The following is a 5,754-nucleotide window of genomic DNA, read 5'->3' on the forward strand; positions in this document are numbered from 1 at the left end:
TTGTTGCACATGTTATAGCAATCCATATAATTCTTCTTCTACTTGTGTGAATGTATATTCAACTCGAATAACATAAAAAAATATATTTTTGAGCCAGTTTAAAAACATAAATTAACTGGAAATGTCGTACTGTAAAAACACTGTCTTGCTCCAATCTCGCATAAAACTAATTCTAACAGTCCTTGCCGGAAATGACATCAGCATCATTTTCGATATTTATATGAAACCTTAATTAAGTAGAATTATTTATCAATTTCTTTATCAAAAATTGCTTATCTCACATCAAAATAAATAAATAAGTAAATAAATAAATAAATAAATAAGCTCTTACATTTATTTTTGAAAAGTTTAGCCTAATTATCCCCACCTGATGTGCATTTGCTAATAGGACAAAAATATAAATAAGCACATACCTAGGGGTGGAGACACTAGCAAAATGGCTGAAACCAAAAAACAAAGAAAAGTCATTTTTCAAAAAGAGGAAATTAATATTATTTTAGAGGAGGTGGAGCTACAAAAACATATAATTTTCAGCAGGTTTAAGGGCAGTCACACAAATAAAGAAAAACAAAAAATGTGGGACGATATTGCTACAAAACTTACTGCAACAAGGGGGATTAAAAGATCAGGGAATGAGGTCAGGAAGAAGTGGCAGGACTTTTCAAGCCTAGCTAAAAGAAAAAGGGCACTGCAGAGGACAACAATTAATAAAACAGGTGGTGGGCCTAATGACGCCCCCATTCTTACAGCAGAAGAAGAAAAGGCACTGTCAATTCTTGGAACAACTGCCTCAGATGGGATTTGTGGTGGGATTGACCTCCATGGAGGAGAAGGGTTGCGTCAACCTGAACCTGAGTCAGGTCCATCATGTTCACAAGAGCAATCAGGTTCACCTCCTATTGACAGACAGCTACCATCTCCCAGTCCTCCCAACAGTCCAACAGACCAGCCTCCATCTTCAATTGTTCAGGCTACAGCCACAACACCGCGATTTGAGAATATCTGTGGTTGTAGTCAGGACTTGGTACAGCTGGAGCGAGAGAAATTAGATGTTCTAAAAGATATCAGACAATCTCTTAAAGAGGCCAATGAGATGAATTACAACTTTCAGAGGGAAATCATTGAACTTAAGAAGGCCAAGATGGCTTTGGAAGAGAGGAGACTTTCACTGGAGGAGATGAGTTTTGCAAGGCCCTCCATTTCAGTGCCAATTATCTTGCCAGATGAGTCAGGTAAGATTGTTCAATGTTGTTTAATCATGAATAATTATATGTTTTAATAAAATATGTTGTGCAACATGAAATATTCTTTTCCATATGTACACTCATCACATTTTGCCATGTCTTTTGCAGATCCTGGGGAACAAACTACAAACTTGAATCAATAAAAATTGTTTAAATGCAATGTTTTGATGTTTGTTAATCCACTCAAAGTCTAAGGCTCAATGAAATACTATAAAGCACAAGAATTCTTATTATATTATCATATCATAAGTGTTTCAAATTTAAATAGCTACTTGTAGTCTCTTTAAAAAAGTAATAAGCATGCAAGTCCTATGGGCTAGTTTCACAGACAGGGCCAGGATTAGGCCATTGTTCAATTAGATTAAAGTATTTTTTTTTTATAATTGCGCCTTAGAAAAAAAAGTACTGGTGTCCATCTTGAGACAAAACAAAGGGACTGATATATTTTAGGATCAGTCAGTGCAAGTGTCCTTCAGTTGAAAAAGCTCAGACTTACATTTTAGTCTGGACTATAGGCTTAAGCATTGTCTGTGAAAAGAGGGGTATATATTTTACTACAGCTCGAGTCTTGATGTGTGTGGCAATATAGTATTAGGGCCTATCTATTAGCCTATCCATATAGGTGCAGAAAAATTCTTAATGTGCACATTCTTTATTAGCACTGTTTTATATAAATGTAAATCTTTGACCATTATGAACCTAACAAGAGAATAAATTCAGGGAAGAGGTAATTAATGCAATTTCTAAAATCAATGATTCAGTTTCTTCAAGTGGGGCCTACTGCAATTAGTGAAATAGATGACAATCAGTGTGTGACATGTGAATATTATCACAGCCTGAAAAACTTTAATCATATGGTTCCTGTGAGCAATTTTAGGATAGTATATAAAGTTCACACTTCAGTAGTCTTGCAGAGTAAATCATGGCTGCACTACAGCGAGTTTTCCAGCTGAGAGTGAGGCAAAGAGAAAGGCAAAGACAAAGACAGAGACGACCACGGAGTACACTATGTACTATAAATGCCTTCATCAGGCAGCATCAAAATCCTCTGGATATGCTTGATGATATGGCTGTCATTCACAGGTACCGTCTGCCACGAGGAGAAATAGTCCAGGTGCTCAATGTCATTGGGCCTCAGCTGATGCGTGCTACAAGAAGGAATTTTGCCTTGTCCCCTGATGTGCAACTCTTAGCTGCTCTGAGATATTATGCAACAGGCAGTTTTCTTCAGGTACTTGGAGATGGACTTGGACTAAGTAAACCATCTGTGTCCAGAGCTGTACAAGCAGTCACCTATGCACTGCTTCCACTTGCAGCTGAACACATCAAATTTCCAGCATCAAGACAGGCCATGTCAGACATTCAGGAGTATTTTCTAACACATTACCATATACCACAAGTCATTGGAGTCATTGATGGTACTTTAATTCCCATCAGTACGCCTTCTGTGGATGGCCATACATATATATGCCGCAAAGGTTATCCAGCAATCAACTGCCAAGTGATCTGTGACCATAACTGTTTAATCACAGACATTGTTGCAAGGTGGCCTGGGAGCACACATGACTCCTATATCTTTACCAACTCATCTGTGGGTCAAGAGGCCCAAAACTCAAACGGACATTGGAGGCTGCTTGGTGACAGCGGATATCCATTGAGGCCATATCTGTTCACCCCTGTTGCTAATCCTGTCAGTAACAGTGAGGCACATTTCAACGAGGCTCACCGTGTTGCCCGAAGTACTGTGGAGCGCACTTTAGGAAGGTGGAAGCTACGCTTTCGGGCTATTCACAAGTCCAGTGGTGGTCTTCTCTTTGTGCCACAAAAGTGCTGTGCTGTAATAACAGTAACAGCTATGTTGCACAACATTGCAGTGAGGGCAAGAGTGCCCTTGGACATCAGGGAGGAAGATGAAGAGGTGGAGGAAGAGAATGAAGTTGAGATGAGAATTCATGATGATCAGCCAAGACATGTTCAATACATGGCTGGGTTTGGGGCACGTCAGCAAGTCATTGACACATTTTTTTGAGTTCCTCCTTTATTTGTGTCATCTTTAAATCACATTAAATATTTTCTGTTAAATACAACATATGTAGCCTACTACCCTCGAAATGTCCATATACAACAGTGTAATTTTTTTTTTCATTCTAACATTTATTATGTAATTTTTATTTTTTTCTTTATTCATTATTATTTGTATATTGAATTGTGTAATGTGTAGAAAATATAAATGAATAGAGATATACGTACAAATAAAATGAATAATGACTTTGAAGAGAAGTAAATTGTAGGTGCAATTTGCCGGTTGTCCAGCAGGTGCCCTCATAACTCTGTCTCCTTACGATGCACTTAAGGCTTTACGATTACTCCAGAGCACTCGTAGATCCACTAAGATTTTCAAGTGCTACTTAAGTTACGATGCTTTTGGGAAACAGACCGTAATATTAAGATCAGTCGTACGATCATTTCTACGAACTTCTTAGGCTTACGATGCTTTTGGGAAACGCAGCCCAGAGCGGGTTGGGTGGTGTAGTACTGGTGGGGTTACATTGGTGCAGTGACCTGGATGGGAGTGAGGTTTAGGGGGGTGAGTGTAATGGGGGCCAGCTAGTAAGTGCTGTGCAGGTAAATCTCACTCCTCTGTCCTTTAAAGGTGCTCTAGCGACAGACGCTAGAGGCCAAGGTCTTTAGCCTCCATGTTAGAGCAACTGACTCCCAAGCGGAAAGTCGCCGGTTCAATCCCAGCTCGGAGCAGGTTGGGTGGTGTAGGACTGGCGGGGTTACTCATCAATACAATAAAAAATCTTACAGCTTGCTTTGTTTCTAGCTCAAATATCTAAAACGTCTTGAAGCATTTTCTAGACAATCAGAAAATATTGTCCTGTTTTCAGAAATGAGACGAGTTTTCCCTTAAAATAAGCAAGACAATATCTGCCAATGGGTTATGTAAGAAAATCTTCTGTCAAAAGGAAAAAACTAGATTATTTTGTTTACCCCATTGGCAGATTATTCTACTTGTTTTAAGGAAAAACTCACTAAATATTGGCCTAATATCACTGAAAACAACAAAAACCCAGAGTAAGACAAGCATTGTTTGCAGTACAGCTAATCCGTACTTTGAATTTAAGTAACAGTTTCTGCTTGACGATGTCAAACGCTCTACAACCATATCGACACTTTGCCATTCTGATGAAATGAACAATTTGTACAATTCAAACTAATGCAAACAGCACTCGCAGCAATTTATTTTCCAGGGCATTTGCTTAGAAAGCATTTCCCAACAATCATCAATGTAAATGTAGATGTAAATGCTGGCAGATTACTTTTTTAGAAACGCATGAAAAAGCACATCAAGAGTGTCCGTGTTTGCAACTGGACCACAATTAAATGCATTGGACATTTTAGATTCACAAGATCCACCTGAAACCTGAAGACAACTGTGTGTGTGTTTCTAAAAGCATCTGCTTATAGTGTTTGTCTTGCACTCTGCACTATTTGACTAGCCATACCATCCTTTTGCATATGTAAATAATGTTGATGTCTTTTTTCTTAGGAAAGAAGCTCAGAAAATGACAGATGATGCTGATCTGGGAACAGAAAGCAAGACTGATGTGTTCACCATAATTTTCCTACTGTAGAAAAACCTCACAACACAATGCTCATTGGCTCAATGCATTAAAACGCAGTAAACACTTTATTGATATAGTAAACTACCAAGCACATGTGATTAGATCACAAATGAGTCGCATTTAATGAAATATAAAGCATTTCACCCAAAGAATAACAGATCTAAGTAAGAAGTGTCAAACTCTGTTCCTGGAGGGCCACAGTTTAGTTCCAACTCTGCTTCAACAAACTTACCTGAAGGTTTCAAACAAGCCTGAAGGACTCAATTAGTTTGATCAGGTGTGTTTTAATAGGGTTGGAACAAAACTGTTCCAGTTACAGGAACCTCCAGAAACTGATCTAAGCAAAATAAAATCAGGCATATGTCTAGCTCCACCCACGCTCCGCCTCTTTGCCCATTTTTGGTAATCAGAGTGATGCATGGACAACTAGAGGTTGAACTAGGTATTGCAGTCCAAATTGTATATATTATAGTGCAGGGCTTCTCAAAGTCCGGACTCTGGTCCGGATCCGGACAGCAAAGGTAATCAATCCGGATCCGACTCCATTTTGTATTGCAAGACCATGAGTAAAGGATTGATACTGTGGATATCCTTCATTGATAACTGCACAAACCTCACTGATAAATCAACAGTTTACAGCCCTGCATTTGAGCCCGAGCCCGACTTTTATACATCTCAGGCCAGGCTTTGGGCCAATTTTCACATCATAGCTAGCACGCATATCAGGCTTCGGGCCTGCATTAGAATCTGGGTGCTTACATACTTTGTCATGATAGTCCATTAATTTGATAATATGTCACTCGTAATCAGTCACACAATGACCTTTGAAATTCAAAAGTTTGTTTGCTACACATATAAGAAAAAAAGATAAACTGCAGAAA

The sequence above is a fragment of the Danio rerio genome, chromosome 7, assembly GCF_052040795.2.
Source record: "Danio rerio strain M-AB ecotype USA chromosome 7, GRCz13ab, whole genome shotgun sequence".
Lineage (NCBI taxonomy): Eukaryota > Metazoa > Chordata > Actinopteri > Cypriniformes > Danionidae > Danio > Danio rerio.